The sequence below is a fragment of the Canis lupus genome, chromosome 23 (genome assembly GCF_003254725.2).
Source record: "Canis lupus dingo isolate Sandy chromosome 23, ASM325472v2, whole genome shotgun sequence".
NCBI lineage: Eukaryota > Metazoa > Chordata > Mammalia > Carnivora > Canidae > Canis > Canis lupus.
The window spans coordinates 38292281-38311173 of record NC_064265.1 but is presented as its reverse complement, the minus strand read 5'-3'; the positions used below and the strand labels follow the sequence as shown (position 1 = coordinate 38311173).

At 40.6% G+C, this 18893-nt stretch overlaps 1 protein-coding gene across 1 annotated transcript in view; it reads right to left on the bottom strand.

Moving 5' to 3' along the window:
• The window catches only part of PLS1 (plastin 1), a 103377-nt gene extending 96229 nt beyond the window's left edge, over positions 1-7148 (bottom strand). Inside the window, exon 1 of the mRNA XM_025449013.3 lies at positions 6468-7148. The gene's annotated coding sequence lies outside the window, so the exon portion shown is untranslated. The remainder of the gene's footprint in view (positions 1-6467) is intronic.
• Positions 7149-18893: the final 11745 nt, after the last annotated feature.

Genomic DNA, 18893 nt, shown 5'->3' with positions numbered 1-18893 from the left:
ACTCTTTTATTCATAGAGTGCAGAGGGCCCCACATGGGAATTCACTGTACGGAAGAAGGTTTAGACAAGTACACATTGGCCCAAGGCTGAGTTACCAGGACTGATCCTTTTACGCATATTTACCAATGTTTCAAACTCAAATTCTATTTTGACGGCACTGCTAAAATCTCATTTCTTGGTTCTCCAACAAATTGAAGGGGATTTCATCATTTCTTAAGTTTCAAAAAATGTGTTATTTCCTTGATCTTTAAACAATTTGAGTTTCTCAATAATAAATGTCAACCATTCCCCCAAAAACCTTTTGCTTTTTATCATGACAAAAGTCCCCCACAAACCTTCCATATTACAAAGAAGAGATCCATCCACCTTACTATAGGAAAAGATAGTTTCACATGTTTCCTCTGTGGTTGGCTTGGGCTTTATGAAGAAGGCATGGTCCAGTGCAGTGAGTTATCATCCAAATATTCTTGTACCTTTATAGTTCTGAATTGCTTAAAAGCAAATAACAAAAATTTAGTTTCTTATCAAGTCTAAAGTCATCTCACAACTGGACTTTGTGGGCAAATTAGCTGTAACTCTTCTAAAAAATAAAATACTTTCTGATATGAGGCACCTGGATAGCTCAATTGGTTGTCTACTCTTGGTTTCAGCTCAGGTCATGATCCCAGGGTCCTGAGATAGAGCCCCACATTTGGTTCCATGCTGGCACAGAGTCTGCTTGTCCCTCTCCCTCCCCCCGTTTGTGCAAGCTCATTCAAATAAACAAAATATTTTTAAAATAGAAACTTTCTGATAAAACAAGTGTTTTAAACAAGAAACTCCCCTAATCATCACTCTAGCACATGCCGTGTACCCACAGTGTTATTAAAAAGCAATTTGCCTTTACAGAAGCCATGCTACACACTTCTCACCAAAAACAGCCAAGAAGTACTTTGAGGCACAGGAGTAGGGAAAAGAAGATGACCAAAGCTGACACAGCCTGATGTCTCATGATCTTTTATATCAGCAAAATTTCTAGCAATCAAACTTGCATAGCCATTTTATAACCTATAAACCTACATGCAGTACAAAGGCCTCTTTCACTTTCTCCCTGATTTTCATCATCATCCAGAAGAAAATGTGGATTTGGATCTTTGTTCAGGGACAAAGCAGGGTGGTTCTTGGATGTTGAGAGGAGTTGAAATGAGTAGAGGCCAGAAGTTAGCAATCTTTCCTTTTATACCCAGTGCCCATGCCCTGGGAAAGCACAGAACCAGGAGAAGATGAAGAGAACCATGGAAACAGGACTCAGCCTGGGTAGGGGAAGAACACTCTCAGCTGGATTCCATTTTGAGACTCCCAAAAGGGAGAATTTAAGTTCATCAAGGAAGTGGATGGGAGGCAATTTCTCAAGGACAACTCACTGGTCAAATCTGGGGGCTGCCAGTCCTGACTCTAAATTATTTGTTTCTAACCTGGGTATTTCCCTGAGGTCTCCACCTCCAACTGCAACAAGTCCCCACAGACTTCAGAACCCACTGATCTTGAGGATCCCAGAAGAATGTGTTCAGGTCTGGATTGTTCCTGAAGGTTCTGACCATGGTTCAAAGACCTGAGATCAAGATAAGGATCAGGATCCACAGATATTCCAGGAGCTTCTAGTAGTAGATCCTGCCACCCCAGGAGAAAAAAAAATTCTTACAAACATGGTCACCCAAGAGTCCTTAAGCTCATATACCAGTGAGTTTCATGCACCCCCAACTCAGAGGCATCTCCTGGATCACTGCACCAACTCACCTCCATCACCCCTGCTCTACCCCATGAAAGATAATAGGAGCTGAACAGAAATAGCTTTATGGTGCACCCAGAGAAAGAGTTGCTGATTGCCTCCACAGATGTTTTGAGGGTAAAAAAAGGAGAGAAAGACTAAGTGGAGTAATTTTTAAAAACAAAAGCCGAAAAGATTCACCACTGTTGTTTTGTTTCTCGATTAAAGTCTGGCTCAGGGATCCCTGGGTGGTGCAGCGGTTTGGCGCCTGCCTTTGGCCCAGGGCGTGATCCTGGAGACCCCGGATCGAATCCCACATCAGGCTCCCGGTGCATGGAGCCTGCTTCTCCCTCTGCCTGTGTCTCTGCCCCTCTCTCTCTCTGTGTGTGACTATCATAAATAAATAAAATTTTTAAAAAATAAAAAATAAATAAAAAAATAAAGTCTGGCTCATAGACTGTTGAGAGTTTCACCAGCTAAAATCTGTGGCCATTCTAAGCACCTGTTAGAGTTACCACAGAAAAAGCTTTGTATTTTGTTAAGATATTTAAGTTATTTGAGCTCTCCATGCCTGAAGACAGGCAGGCCTGGGATCAAAGCTCAACTCAATGCTTGTCAATGGTATTACCTCAGAAATGTGACTTTATCTAGGTCTCAGTTTTCTCATCTGTAAAATGGGAATAATAATTGCACCAATCTCATAGGATGGTTTATAAAGACGCAATGATAATTCTGCTTTTAATGTGTTTAGTACAGTGTCTGGTCCATGGAAAACATTCTATAATACTAGTTACTAACATTATCATTATTATTTTGAGAAAAATTCAGAATACAGTCATTTTATAATAATTTTGTGATATATAACTCTAGAATGTAATATCTGGATATTTTTTAAGTGTATGAGACATTAACTTCAACATACTATCTGATTTGCATTTGGCTGTCCAACCAATTTTGTCTAAAGTCATAATAAAAAAAAAAAAGGTAATCCCTCTATATCTAGCCAATCCTTCCCCTGCCCCTGGTAAACCATCTCTCAAGCTCTGTCTCTCCTTTTGAACCACTCTCTTTCCTTGGGTCTTTTACAGGAATAAGCATCACTACCAGTTGAAGCTGGTGGTCAACTACCTTGTGAATGTCAGTGTAAATGATGTGCTGTCAACAGCTTCCTCACTGCTGTGTGCAGCCCAATGAAAAGGCTGTGTGTGTGTGTGTTTTTTAAGGTTTTATTTATTTATTCATGAGAGACACACAGAGAGGGGGAGAGAGAGAGGCAGAGACACAGGCAGAGGGAGAAGCAGGCTCCCAGCAGGGAGCCCGACCACGTGGTACTCCATCCCAATCTGGGTCTCCAGGACCTGGGCTGAAGGCGGCACTAAACCACTGAGCCACCCCAGCCGCCCAAGGCTGTGTTTTGATTTGCAAAACAGCTATTTGCAACATCTGTTCCAAGTAAACAGGTATTTCAAACCACCTCCTGAACTGATTTTGGGTTCCGAAGAACTGCCTTCTTATTTTTCCAAGTAGAGAGTCTGATCACAATTCTCTCTCAATCTTACCCCCACAACCATTGCTCTCCACCTCCTGGTAGTGTAAAATATATCTCCCAAAGATACTCTCAGTACAAGAGCTTTGGGCTCCCCTTTTTATGTCTTCTGCCCCAGAAGCTGGGCTACCATGTCCTCTCCAGACTCCTCCACAACTCCATCATCTGCAGATTCCCAGGACTGCAGCCTCACCCCTCCTCACTCTGTGCACTCAACCTGGAAATGGCCAGTCATCCCTTGTGTCTCATCTCTTCCAATAACACAGACCTCCTCCCCTTGGCCACCAAATTCCCTCCTTTTGATTGGTTTCTGAGGGTTTTCGATCCACAGAACATTTCGAACTGGAGTGCCCTGTTGCCAACTCAAATTAATCTTGAGGCCAATAACCTCAAAAAGTTAGAATTAATGAAACAAGCAAGTAAGTGAGGAGACCTGAATACAGGCTCTGGCTTCACCACTAACTAGCTTAGTTAAGCATAACTCAGTTCCTCCTCTTATAATGAGGGAATGGTCGGGATAAAGTACTACCTGATAGCTCTAAGATCCTAAATGCCCACCTTTTCCATGTCAAGAAATATGTATTCATACAATAACTATTGAGAGTCTAATACTGCAAAGCTACAGGCGCCTAGCATCATGAAGGGTTAAAGATCATCCCCCTAAAAAAAAAAAAAAAAAAGATCATCCCCCTAAAAGCTTATCATCTAGTATGGGAAATAACCATATCAATAATTTTAAGAAACAGAAAAAGATAATGTCACAATTGGAGGCATTTATATGATAAAAAATATTACAAGCCCATTACCAACACACTAAGCCCAAAACTCCTCTCTGCATCTTGTTTTTTTACCAAAAGCTTTTTCCTTTTCCTTGACATCATTTCTTAAATCTGTGCTTTCCACTCTGCACTTGAGTCACATGCTTAAATACAGGCCTGGGCAACCCTTCCCTATTATGATTTTACCCTTTCCCCAGCACTCCCCAAACTGACCTACAAGCTCTAATCAAAATATGAGAATCACTCCATTAGCCTGGTTTGACTTGGCCACTGTCCTGCTATAGCTCTAAGGTGGCCTTCCCCGTATTACATAATATCCACATCAAATCCCTTTACAGAGGCTCAGTTAAGCACCCAACTCTTGGTTTCGGCACAGGTCAAAGAATCCAGCCCTACATTCCACCCTGTGCTCAGTCTACTTGAGATGGTCTCCCTCTCCCTCCTTTCCTACCCCCCACCCTGCTCGCACTCTCTCTCAAAATAAATACTTAAATTCTTAAAAAACAAAACAAATCCCTTTACAAAATGATCTGTAATTCACCTCCCTCCCACAAACAGTGGCTGAGAACATGCTTAGTGCTGGATGGGATGTCTAAGTCATAGGCTTTAAGCTCTAAGAGCTTACAAACTGGTCAAGAAGTTGGGACACATCCTAAAATACTCTTGTATTATAGAGGGGTACTAAAGATGAGGGGGATATTAGTGGCACAGAAAATCATAATAAATGCTGAGGGATTTAGAAGAGGGAGAGCTAATTTCTGGCTACAGTAATCAAGGTAGGCTTCAAGAAGAGATCACACCTGAGTTACATCCTGCAGTGCGGGCAGGACTTCAGGGAAGGAGGCAAAAAGGCATTCTGAGCCAAAGACCCAATGTGACTAAGGCAAGAAAAGAGGGAGGTTTCAAAATCAGCAAATTGTGAGGTGGGGCTTGAGTGTGAGGGCACTTTTTGAAAGATGTTTACAAGGCACTATCAAGCTGAGTAACAGGAATGACTAATTTTCTGCTTAAACCAGGCAGTATAAGAGGGTAGAAGAGAAAAATAAAGTTTAATAATCTACTCCCCCCCCAAAAAAAAAGTAATCTCCTGAAACTGTGAAGAGAGTATTATCAGGGGATAGTAAAAAGAGCCCTAAAATCAGAAAACCTGGGCCCTAGGCCCAGCTTTGCCAAGGAGGGGCTCCAGCAGCCACAGCAAGTCATTTAACCTCATTGGTCTCAGTTTTCTCATTTGTAAACTGAAGCAGCTGAACTGGTTGACCTCGAAGGTCTCTAATAGTCCAAAACTAAACCAACTGTCTATTATTTCTGCCATTAAAACATTCATCATGGGAAGGGGAGAGGGTGGAGGGAAACGCAGGTATCCATATTCCCTTTCCATATAGGTTTCTCTTCCTGAACTAAGACTTTTTCCTAAACTCATTAATTCTATATACATGCCTCCCACATGATAAATTTAACACTTTACCTAAATAATGTTCAGTGTGTCCCCCCTGGCCTAAAATCTTAGGACTCACAAGTTATCCAAGAAATTTGTGCAGCACAGCCTTAGCCTCCTACAAGTGTACTCAATCAATACCACAGCCCCAGGGTAAAATATCTGTGTGTGAGCTTTAAGATGTGACCAGGTAAATAAAGGACAGAAAAGTGAGAACTCTTGTTAACTAAAAGATCGCTTTCTTTTAACAGCACCAAACGAAGCCTGAAATAAACAGTAATGTAGAAAAAGTACGGGGCGGATGGGGGGGGGGTGTGTGGAAATCTTACATTTTATAAAGTTTCTACTTTAAAATGCAGCTGAAAAAAATAAAATAAAATAAAATAAAATACAGCTGAAATGCTTAAGGTGTTTGGCCCTGAAATTCGCTTAAAGTTGACATTTCTTTATGCCGCATCCAGAGCCCCCCCCCTCCCCCCCGCTCCAGGAAGGCACCAAAACCAGAAACCACGGGTGCGATTTCACCCCAGCACTATTGATCCTATGCACCAAAAAACCAAAAGCAAATAAAAAAAAAAAAATCACTCACAGAATTCAAGTGAAACAGACTGGATCAGAAAGCCTCGGCAGCAGCCACCCAAAGTTTAAAAGCGACAGAGGCATATACAGAAAAGTTACCAAAATGCCTAACTTCAAGCAGGGGATCGCAGTTCAGGTGTCAGGTGTAAGCAGCATAAATGCACAACGTACGCCCTGCCCGCGCTCGCCGCTGCGGGGACCCGGCAGGTGCACCTGGGAGGGCTGAGGGCGCCGTGCTGCACAGCCTCTCCCGCGAGGGGAACCGGGGGACCCCCCCCCCCCAGCCTCGAGCCGCCGCGCGCCAGCGAAGACGTGACCCTCGGTTCTCTGCCCCCCGTTCCAGCCCGCCTCTCTCGAGCCCACCGCCGCGCCCCGTACCTGCCGCAGCCGCCGAGCCCCCAGCTCCCGCTCGGGATCCAAGCACCCCAGCTCCGGGCTGCGGACACCTCTCGGCGGCCGCCCAGCTGCTGCGCTCGCGCCACTGCGCATGCCCGGCCGGCACCCCGGCCAGCCGACTCGGAATCCACTCGCCGGGGTTTAGCTGCGGCTCGGAGGGGAGCGGACCGGGGCCCGGGAGCCCGCCCGCGGCCGGGGAAGGCGGGCGGGTTGCGGTTGCGGGGAGAGGCGGACGCGCGCTGCGGCGACCTCCTCCCGGGCGCCCGGTTACGCAGGGCGTCCTCTCCTGCACGCACCGCGGCCGGGATGAGCTAGGAGAATGGTCCTCAAACCCGAGCACGGAGCAGAATCACCTGGAGGGTTGTTACAACAGATCCCTTGGGTGGCCCAGTGGTTTAGCGCCGGCTTCGGTCCAGGGAGTGATCCTGGACACCCGGGATCGAGTCCCACGTCGGGCTCCCTGCAGGGAGCCTGCTTCTCCCTCTGCCTGTGCCTCTGCCTCTCTCTCTCTCTCTCTCATGAATAAATAAAATCTTAAAAAAAAAAAATCACAGACCCCACATCCAGAGTTTCAGATTCAGTGGGGCCCACAGCCCTTTCTGACCCTTTCTCAGGGGAAACTGATGCTACTAGTCCTCGTACCACACTTTGCAAACCCTTGGTCCAGAGAAAAGATATTTAGTATTAAAAGAGGAAAGTTTTTCCCACCTCCCGCCCCCCCCCCCCCAGCCCTCCTTTAGGATTTCACATAACACTTCCCCTACATTTAACAACCACACCTACTTTAAAAATAAATAAATAACTACAGCTCACACTCAAACAAAGGTGGGACATTTGACTCAGGTAAATGGAATGCAGCCTCGGGAGTTCACGAACACTTTGCCTGTAGCATAATCTATAGTCGTGGTTCCTCCAGCTCTGTCCCTGCGACAGGAAGGGGGGGGTCCCTATTTTGCTGCCTCTTTAACTCAAGTCCCCGTTTGCTCCCTTAGTGTCAAGTGCAGTACTGGGTACAGAGTAGGTACCCAAGAAATCCTGAAATGGTATCAGTAGGCCCAGAGAGATGAAGAAGAAAGAAGGATGTTGAAATCATTTGTGATCTCAGGGTCATGAAATCAAGCCCTGCTTCAGCCTCTCTGACCCTCCTCTTTCTCTCTCTCTCTCCTTCTCTGAAATAAAAATAAAATAAATCTTTTTTAAAAAACCAGAAATATACAACCAGGGCATAATAATTATAAAGCAGAAAGGGAGACAGAACGTAAAGACTGCTAACTCTGGGAAACGAACTAGGGGTGGTAGAAGGGGAGGAGGGCGGGGGGTGGGAGTGAATGGGTGACGGGCACTGGGGGTTATTCTGTATGTTAGTAAATTGAACACCAATAAAAAATTTAAAAAAAAAGAAAAAAATAATTATAAAGCAGACCATTATCTGGTAAACTGATTATATCTCTAACTATAAGCAATAACGTTTTCAAACTGTGGTTCCAGGACCCTGGGATGTCATAGAGGCAACAAATAATCAGGGCTCTGGGTCAAGGACCCCACTGTTACTTCCCACACTGTTACTTCCACACTGGAGTATTCCCTGAGATTTTATTATAAAAGAGTTCCACTGATAATTAAAAGGGCAATAGTTTGAAAGCAACAGAAGTAATAGCATCAGGTAGGAAGAATTCACAAAGAGAAGATGCTATACTTAGTGGGCACAAGTATTCTGGTCATCAAAGATATACACTCTAGTTATAATACCATATGTTCCAGTTTTTTCGTAATAGTCCCAATTTTAAATATTTATCACGTGAATTTATGCCCAATCATGTGTTCAAACTGTTGGGTGAAAAAATAAAATCACCAACATCAGTTGAAATAGAGATAATTTTCTGCATCTCCTACAGTTTATATAAAATATGAGTAATATATTAATACCAACATAGCTAAGAGTTATTCTGATCCTAGTATGTAATAGCCACTCTTTTAAGCATTTCTTGTTGTTTTCTCATTGACTATCCATGACAACCCTAATAAGCTATCCTCATTTTATAGGTGAGAACAGTGAGGCACAGAATAGTAATTATTTTTCTCAACACAACTAAATGAAAATCAAAGAAAACCTAAATTGAAAAATGTATTTTATTTATAAATAATCTTTGCTGATTTCATATTTCCCAAGGAGCCTCTGGATTATTAATTTATTTTCCAGGCTTATTGATACTGAGAAGGAGATCATAAAGAGCAGAATTTCACTACCACCATCACCTGTATCATCATCTCTCATGTCTATTCCATGTTTTCTACATGCTACCTGCTGCAAGATTTTTTGTTCTTTATCATATTTAATGCTCACAAGGACAAAAATGGAGATTCAGAATATTAAGTAACAGTGTGAACAAATGGTGAAGATAGGATTCTGGCTTGAATCCAACTCCAAATTTGTTATTATCACAAGTAATCCCTCCAAAGTTATAATATATCCCATACTCTGAGTGAAAACAAACAAATACCAGGCATTCACCAAGTGAGTCTCTGTGAATGTGGTTAGTGTTAGTCTTAGTTCTCTGGAACCAAATTCTAAAATGCTTATAACCATAATACCCAACTCCTACCCAGCCCTGATCCTAACCTTGAAATCAACTGCTACTTATGTGCATCAATTTTACATCCCATTTCAGGAAAAATAGGTGTGTTTTGAATGATACTAGGTAACACCAGGAAGTATGTGGGAACATATTTATTTTATTAGGCTTTTTTTTTTTTTTTTCCAGAAAAGGGGAATAGAGAAAAAAAATTATAGGTGACAAGCACTAGGTTCAGTTCAACTCTGGCTTTATTTTGCTTACATCATTTGGAGCAAAAAAGAATAATCTGAGAAATGAGGAGACCGAAAATAATGCAAAAACTTTCCATCTCTCTCTCACTCTCACAAACACACATTATTGAATATAGATTGTATCAAAATAGCTAACCAAACATAGACATCTATATCCCACTTACTGTATCCCACTTACTGTAATAAAATCCCTATGTGGGTACCTGGGTGGCTCAGTTGGTTAAGCATCTGCTTTCCACTCAGGTCATGATCCTAGGGTCTTTGATTGAGCCCCGCATTGGGCTCCCTGCTCAATGGGGAGTGGGCTTCTCCCTCTCCTTCAGTCCCCCTACCCTGCTGGTGCACTCTCTCTCTCTCTCATAAATAAAATAAATAAATAAAATCCCTATGAAAAATAGAGCCATTTTATTTATTTTAAGATTTTATTTGTTTATTTATTCATGATAGACAGAGAGAGAGGCAGAGACTCAGGCAGAGGGAGAAGCAGGCTCCATGCAGGGAGCCCAACGCGGGAATCCATCTAGGGACTCCAGGATCACGCCCTGGGCCTAAGGCAGGCGCTGAACCACGGAGCCACCCAGGGATCCCTGAGAAGACCCATTTTAAAAGGAAAAAAACATCCTAGGATAAGAATAAAAACTGCTATCAGTAAACCAGCGATGCTGAGAAGACAGACTACAGATAGGATCACTACTCAGAAAAACAAAATGGAAGGAAACTTCATCTCAAATCTTAGAGAGGAGGAGTCTAACACAAAGGAAGAAGCAGTAGAGGGAGCCTGTGTGGCACAGTTGGTTAAGCGTCTGACTCTTGGTTTGGGCTCAGGTCCTGATCTCATGAGATCAAGTCCCATGTCTGGCTCTGTGCTGAGCGCAGTCTGCTGAAGTTTCTCTCTCCCTCTTCTTCCATTCCTCACTGCCTCGCTTTCTCTCTCTCAAATAAATAAATAAATAAATAAATCTTTAAATTAAAGGGAAAAAAAGGAAGAAGCCGTGGAGGGAAGGGACTGCCCCCTCAAAGTTAACAGATCAAGAACTGGGAAGTGGGCAAAGAGGCTCTCATCAGAGAGAAATCAGGGAAAGGGGCTCAGAGTAGGTAAGCTAGTCAACAACTTTCTCCTTCCCTATTGGTTTTAAATGGTAACCAAGGTAGCTACACACTTCCAAGAACACAAGTCTCTCACACCCTGAACATATCCTTGCCTTGCCAGTGCTGTTCCATACCCCAAATTGTTAGAGGATGGCTACAGTTAACAGAAAAGGCAAAGTGAACAGAGAGTCTAAAATACAAAACTGAACAGATAACTAAACATTATCATACATTTGGTGGGGGGAGGGATCACCATAAGAGAGGTAGCATTTTTATATTTCTACTGCTAATAATAAACAGAGCTAGAGATCAGAAGACATTTGAAAAATATCAGCACCTTTGGAGAAATATGAGATGTTGCAAGTACAAAAACTTTAACTAGATATTTAGGGATTTAAACTCTTGATGACTGAGATAAAAAATTAAATGGATAGTCAAGATATCAGAATAGACATGATGAGAAATTAGGAACTAAAAGTTCAAGCTGAGTAATTATCCTAGAATGAAGTGAGCCTAACAGGCATTGGAAAAAATAACCTTAGTGCATAGAAGGATGATCAGGAGTAGCTCACTATCTTCTCTATCCTACCCTACACCTTACCCATCCTTACCTGAAATAAATAAAATCATGTACATTAACAAAGCAGATGGAAAGTGGGAAAAGAGCTCTGGAATGTGGCAGAGACTACTGTCTCCAAATATATTTTCATCTATGATAGTGATGGCATATCAAAATAATGAGAAAATGATGGGGTAGTTAGTAACATATTAACAGATTCTATAGATTGCCCAACTTTCTTCTTGTACACCTTCCTAGAAAACCAAATTCTACATTTACCAGATCCATGTATAGATTGGGTTCCAGATATTATTAGGCTCTACCAAATCATATAAGACATCAATTGAAAATGAATTGTATGAGAAGAGAGACAAACACAATCTTCTTTGGGCAGCTTCCTGAAACTCTGAGTTATTACTGCCTTGACAGGTACTTTAGGGATTACTTGTATCCTCATGATGAAGTTTCTCCCAAAGATTCTGTATATTATCTATATCTCTTAACAAGCCTCTTTACTCTTAAACTAGCAAGAGATTTCAGTCTTGACAAATGTACCATCCATCCAGGAAACAAGTTGTCTTATTAAAAAATGATTGGTAAATAAATGAGAAAATGAATACTAGGGAATTAAAGTAAAAAAGAATCTCAGAAGTACATCAAAACACTTTCAAACATGAGGTTAACCTTCCTAAGCAAGACTCAAAACCCACAAGATATAAAGGAACATATATTTGATACAAAAAAACTTAAAGTTTTTGTATTACAAGAGCCAACTGACAGACCTTACAGAAAATATTCTCAGAATATAAATTAGAAAATGGCTAATATGCATAATACATTAAAATGCTTCTATAAATCAATAAAAGACACAACTAAATTAAAACTCTTGAAGTTCCAAATAGGTAATTTACAGAAAAAGAAATCCAAATGACTAATAGACATAGGAGCAGATGCTTGAACTTGCTGATAAGTAGAAAAATGCAGGGCATCTGGTGGCTCAGGTCATGATCCCAGGGTCCTGGGATTGAATTCCACATCAGGATCCCCATGGGGAGCTTGCTTCTCCCTTTGCCTGTGTCTCTGCCTCTCTCTGTGTGTCTCTCATGAATAAATAAATAAAATCTTTTTTTTAAAAAAAAGTAGAAAAATGCATATAAATAGATACATCAACTACTTTACCCTAAACCAACCAAATCAGAATCTCTAGAAGCACCCGAAATACTTTTTAAAAGCTTCCCACTCACATAATTTCAATATATATAGTCAAGGGTAAGAACCATTGCTCTAAAACAGAGCTAATACAAAGTATGGTCTATGGACAAGCAACATCAGCATCACCTAGAAGCTTGTTAAAAATGCAAATTATTGTGTACTCTTTCAGACCCATTGAATTAGAATCTCTAGAGCTAAGGCTCATGAATCTGTTTTAATAAGCCCTCCTGGTGATTCTAAAGCATGCTCAAGTTAGAGAACTCAGAATCCTCTTTCTCTGGCTTTATTTACATTACAGAGCTAGTGGGAGGATAATGACATATGCAACAGATGAAAGTATATTGAGAAAAGTAAAAGTAATGATTGCAAATACAAATAGTCACTACCATTCAAATAAATTTGATATAATTTTTTTTAATTTTTTTTTTTTATTTATTTATGATAGTCACAGAGAGAGAGAGAGAGGCAGAGACACAGGCAGAGGGAGAAGCAGGCTCCATGCACCGGGAGCCCGACGTGGGATTCGATCCCGGGTCTCCAGGATCGCGCCCTGGGCCAAAGGCAGGCGCCAAACCGCTGCGCCACCCAGGGATCCCAATTTGATATGATTTTAAGGTTTAAGGTCTTGGGACCTTAGCAATCAAAATGATAATAATTCATTACTGAGGTATAAATATCCTGGACACATGAGAAAGTACTCCACATCCTTACTTCGAAATCATCTCCAAAAACAGTGGAGCCCTAGTTCTATTATATAGCTTTAGTAGATGTGAAGCTGCCATCATGAGAGAAAGATAAATAGCTTTACATTTTAGTTTCTCAAACAGAAGTTCCTCTGTGAGAACTAGTTTTTTGTAATTTTTTTTTCAATGTTTCTACTAAACAGGACAAATGTATTAATGCAATCTGGCTGTATGGGATCATTTATTCTGAGTTATTTAGTTTCAGAATGTTGACCTGTTATTTGAGGCTTTATCCAGTTAAAACCAGTAGACATGTGCTCCTTTTTACCCATCAATCTGTCTGACAATATTTAACACATATTGTCAAAGTTGCTTTTGAAACAGGAATGGCATAATCATACCTTGGTTTTAAAATGGTGCCCTGTCTGCTGTGTAGAACAACTCCAAACAACATCAGTATCACTTAGGAGCATTTCCTTTAATTGTGAAAAATAAAAATAAATTTTGAATTATTAAATCAGTAATTTAAAAATTACTTAAAATGAAAATTATGGGAGTGATGTCACAAATTGTTCCTGACATTGCTCCCCTGCACAAGAAGAGCAACCAATATTTATTCAAGAACAAGACACCACTGAGAGAATCCTAGAACACAGGGCTTAGGTTGAAGCACCCCCATGTACCTCAGAGAGCAAGATAGACTGCATTAGAAAAGAGAAGCAGCTACAGGTACTGCCCCTCCCTCAGGAAAGTCCAATACCACATAGTAAGGCCTCTTCTGAACTTTTGGTTCCTCCAGTAGAAAAAGAGAACCCAGGGGGATAACCTGCCTTCTCCAGCATGTGGGTCACTTTGGGGGAGCCCCTACTCCAATCTTACACCACAGGAGTTACAGGGGAATCTGTAGAGCCCAGCCACTGAGAATCTGACAGTGATGGAGATGGAGGAAGGGCTTGCAACAACCAGCATATGGATCTTGGCAGATGGAGTTCATACCTGCTTTGCCCAAGTAGCAATCCCAACCAATGGTTTTGCTCATCTGCAGAACCAAGTTAGGGACACACAGGGGAATTGGTGGAGTACAGATCTGTCTGTATTGGATCCTCAGGTAAGGAGTTTTGCTGGCTCTAGAGCCCAGTATGTCCATGCTCAAGAAAGGAGATGAGCCACAGCCCCACCCACTTTGGAGAGTCACTTCCAGCCCCATCTGACCAGAAAGGCTGGTGAAAACAATTGAAAGCTGTGTGGCCCAGTGGCATTCAAACAGAGAGAAAGGCAGACAAAGCTGACAGTTTGCAGAGAAAAGCCAGTGGCCCTATTTAGCCTGAGAACTTGGGGTGGAGGTTGGCTTAAACTTGGACAATAAAGAGCTTTACTTGTTTTAGAACTTCTTTCAGCTGCACCTGGGCAGGAAATCTAATTCATAGCCCTGCTCATTGCTAATTAGAGCTTTCAGCCTGTCTGATCAGGAAGCTTAACCAGAGCACACAGGAAACTGCATAACCCATTTAACAGCCCTACAAACAGTGGCAGTTGAATAGAGATCATAGCCTGTGACTTCCCATCTGCAGAGCAAAACCACTGGCCTCCTCACCTGACCAGGGAAATCAGTGAATTTCCACCAAAGGAAATCAATGACCCTAAAGAAATGGAGATTTATAAACTGTCAAAGAATTCAGAATAATCCTCTTTAAAGATGTTTCATGATCTGCAAGAAAACAAAGACAACTAAACAAAATTAGAAAAATAATGTATGAACAAAACGGGAAATTTGACCCAAAAAAGCAACCATTAAACAAACAAACAAGCAAAAAACACAGAAATTCTAGAGTTGAAAAATGTGAGCAATGAATTGAAAAAGTTAATAGTTTCAAAAATAGACCTGACCAGGGATCCCTGGGTGGCGCAGCGGTTTGGCGCCTGCCTTTGGCCCAGGGCGTGATCCTGGAGACCCGGGATCGAATCCCATATCAGGCTCCCGATGCATGGAGCCTGCTTCTCCCTCTGCCTGTGTCTCTGCCTCTCTCTCTCTCTCTCTCTCTGACTATCATAAGTAAATAAATAAAAATTAAAAAAAAAAAAAAAAAAAAAAGAAAAAAATAGACCTGACCATACAGAAGAAAGAATCAGTGACCTGGAGGATAGGACATTGGAAATCACTGTTAGGGGATCGAAATGAAACAAAAGAATGAAAGGCAGTAAATAAAGCCTATGGCAATTATAAGATACAGTGAAAAAAAACAACATTCACATTATGGGAATTCTAGAAGAAGAAGAGAAAGAGAAAGGGACAAAAAGTATATTCAAAGCAGTAATGGCAGAAAACCTCCTGAACCTGAGGAGAGAAATGACCATTTAGACCATGAGGCCCAAATGATTCCAAATAGGAGTTGAACCTAAATAGGGTAGCAACGAGACACATTATAATTAAACTGTCAAAAGTCAAAGACAGGGACGCCTGGGCGGCTCAGCAGTTGAGTGTCTACCTTTGGCTCAGGGTGTGATCCCGGGAATCCAGGATCAAGTCCTGCATCAGGCTCCCTGCAGGGAGCCTGCTTCTCCCTCTGCCTGTATCTCTGCCTCTCTCTGTGTCTCTCATGAATAAATAAATAAAATCTTTTTTTTCTAAGTCAAAGACAAAGAATTTTAAGAGCAACAAGAGAAAAGGGAAATTACATATAAGGAAACTCCCATAAGACTATAGGTAGGTTTCTCAACAGAAACTTTTCAAGCCAGGAAGAAAATGGGATGACATATTCAAAATATGAAAGAAAATAACTGTTAACCAAGAATTCTCTAACTAGCAAAGCTATTCTGAAAATGAAGTAGGGATAAAGACTTTCCCAAACAGGGCAGCCCGGGTGGCTCAGCGGTTTAATGCTGCCTTCAGCCCAGGGCCTAATCCTAGAGTCCTGGGATTGAGTCCCACATCGGGCTCCCTGCATGGAGCCTGCTTCTCCCTTTGCCAGTGTCTCTGCCTCTCTCTCTCTGTGTTTCTCATGAATAAATAAATAAAATCTTAAAAAAAAAAGACTTTCCCAAACAAATAAAAGCTGAAAAATATTCATTACCACCAGACCTGCCTTCCAAGGAATACTAGAATACTAAAGGGAGTTCTTTGAGTGGAAGTAAAAGGATACTAATTAACATCATAAAAACACAAAAAGGTAGCATAAATCTCACAGGTAATTTGTATATATATAAGCATAGTTAGATCCTGCAATATGGTAATGATGGTACACTACTCACAATTTAGTTTAAAAATGAAAAACAGGGGATCCCTGGGTGGCTCAGCAGGTTTAGCACCTGCATTTTGCCCAGGGCATGATCCTGGAGACCCGGGATCCAGTCCCACATCGAGTCCCACGTCGAGTCCCACGTGGAGTCCCACATCGAGTCCCACATCGGGCTCCCTGCATGGAGCCTGCTTCTCCCTCCTCCTGTGTCTCTGCCTCTCTCTCTCTATGTCTATCATAAATAAATAAATAAATCTTTAAAAAAATAAAAGTGAAAAAAAAAAAGAACTTAGAAAGAAAAAATAACCATAAATACAATAGTCTATTCTTAATTATACAATATTTTAAAAATGTAAATTGTAATAGCAAAACTTAAAATGTGATGGGATAAGAAGTTCAAGTGTAAAGTATATAAATTCTTTTTTTTTTTTTTTAAGATTTATTTATTCATGAGAGACACAGGGAGAGAGAGGCAGAGACACAAGCAGAGGGAGAAGCAGGCTCCTTGCAGGGAGACGCATGTGGGACTTGATCCCCCGACTCCAGGATCAAGACCTGGCCCAAAGACAGGCGCTCAATCGCTGAGCCACCCAGGCATCCCAAGTATATAAATTCTATTAAAGTAAGTTGTTGTCAGCTTTAAATTAGGCATTATAAGTTTAAGATATTTTATGTAAACCTCATGACATCCACAAGGGAAAATCTTATAGTAATTACACAAAAGAATACAATAAAAAAGTCAGAGCATACTGACACCAAAAGACTTCAAAATACAAAAAAAAAGAAAGCATGATAAGAAATAAGGAACAATGGGGTGCATGCATGGCTCAGTTGGTTAAACGTCTGCCTTTGGCTCAGGTCATGATTCTGGGGTCCTGGAATTGAGCCCCATGTTGGGCTCTCTGCTCAACAGGAAGTCTGCTTCTCCCTCTCCCTCTGCCTCTTCTCCCACTCATGCTCTCTCTCTCGCTCACTCATTCTTAAATAAACAGAATTAAAAAAAGAAAGAAAGAAACAAGGAACAATGGATGTACTAAACAACCAGGAAACAACAAAATGGCAAAAGTAAGTCCTTACCTATCAATAATTACTTTAAACAAAATAGATTAAATTCCCCCACATAAATAAATAAATAAATAAATAAATAAATACATAAATAAATACATAAATAATTTTCCCCTCAAAAGACATAGATTTGCTGAACAGATTTAAAAAATGATCTGACAATATGTTGCCTACAAGAAACTTAGCCATAAAGATACACATAGACTAGGAGTGAAGATATGGAAAAAAAGCGGTTTCAAGCAAATGATAACCAAAAAAAAAAAAAAAAAAGAAGCAGGGCAGGGCAGGGGTAGCTATACTTGTATCAGAAACAATCCACTTTATACTACAAATGGTAAAAAGAGACAAAGAGGGTCATTACATAATAATAGAGGTTAGTATATCAAGAATATATAACAATTATAAATATTTATATGCCCAACATCAGGGCACTTAAATAATATTAAAAAAATTAACAGAGCTAAAAGGAGAAATAAATAGGAATACAATAATAGTTGAGGACTTTAATATCCCATTCTGGAATGGATAGACCATCCAGACAGAGAATCAATAAGGAATAAGGAAACTGTGTATTTGAACAATATTATTGATCAAACGGACCTAACAAACACATATACAGAACATTCTATCCAATAACAGCAGAATACATATTCTTCCCAAGCACACATATAACATTTTCTAGGAATGACCATATGTTAGACCATAAAATAAATCTTAGAAAATTCAAGAAGACTGAAATCATCTTCTCTGACCAGAATGACACGAAAACAGAAATCACTAAGAAGAAAATTGAAAAATCCACAAACACATGGAAATTAAACAACACTCTCCCAAAGAACCAATGGATGGAAGAGGAAATTAAAGAGAAAATAAAAGTTCTTGAGACTAACAAAAATGGAAACCAATATACAAGAACTATTGGGATACTATGCAAGAACAGTTAACAATATATACCTACATTAAGAAGCAAGTAGATGGACTCCTGGATGGCTCAGCAGTAGAGTATCTGCGTTCAGCTCAGGGCATGATCCCAGTCCAGGGCTAGAGTCCCACATCAGACTCCCTGCAAGGAGCCTGCTTCTCCCTCTGTCTATGTCTCTGCCTCTCTCTCTGTGTCTAAATTTAAAATCTTAAAAAAAAAAAAAAAAAAAAAGCAAGAAAGATCCCAAATAAACAATCTAACTCTGTGCCTTAAGGAACTAGAAAAAGAACAAACTGAGCCCAAAGTCAGCAGAAGAAAGGAAATAATAAAGATAAGAGCAGAAATAAATGAAATTAGGAACAAAAAGACAGCAAAAAAGATTAACAAAGGTAGTGTTGGTTCTTTGAAAAGATAAAATTGAGAAACCCTTAGCTAGATTAACCAAGGAAAAAAGAGAAATGACCCAAATCAACAAAAATATAAACGAAAAATAACATAACACTTGATACCACACAAATTCAAAGAATTATATGAGGTTACTGTAAACAACTAAACATGAACAGATTGGACAACCTCGAAGAAATGGAAGTATTCTTAGAAATAGTCAACTTACCAAGACTGAATCAGAAAGAAAGAAAATCTGAATTAGTCAATTACTAGCTAGTAGATTAAATCAGTATTAAAAAAAAAAAAATCTCCCAACAAAGAGAAGCCCAAGACCAGATGGCTTCAATGGTGAGTTTTATCAAACATTTAAAGAAAAATGAACACCAATACTTCTCAAATTCTTCCAAAATATTGAAGAGGAGAGAATA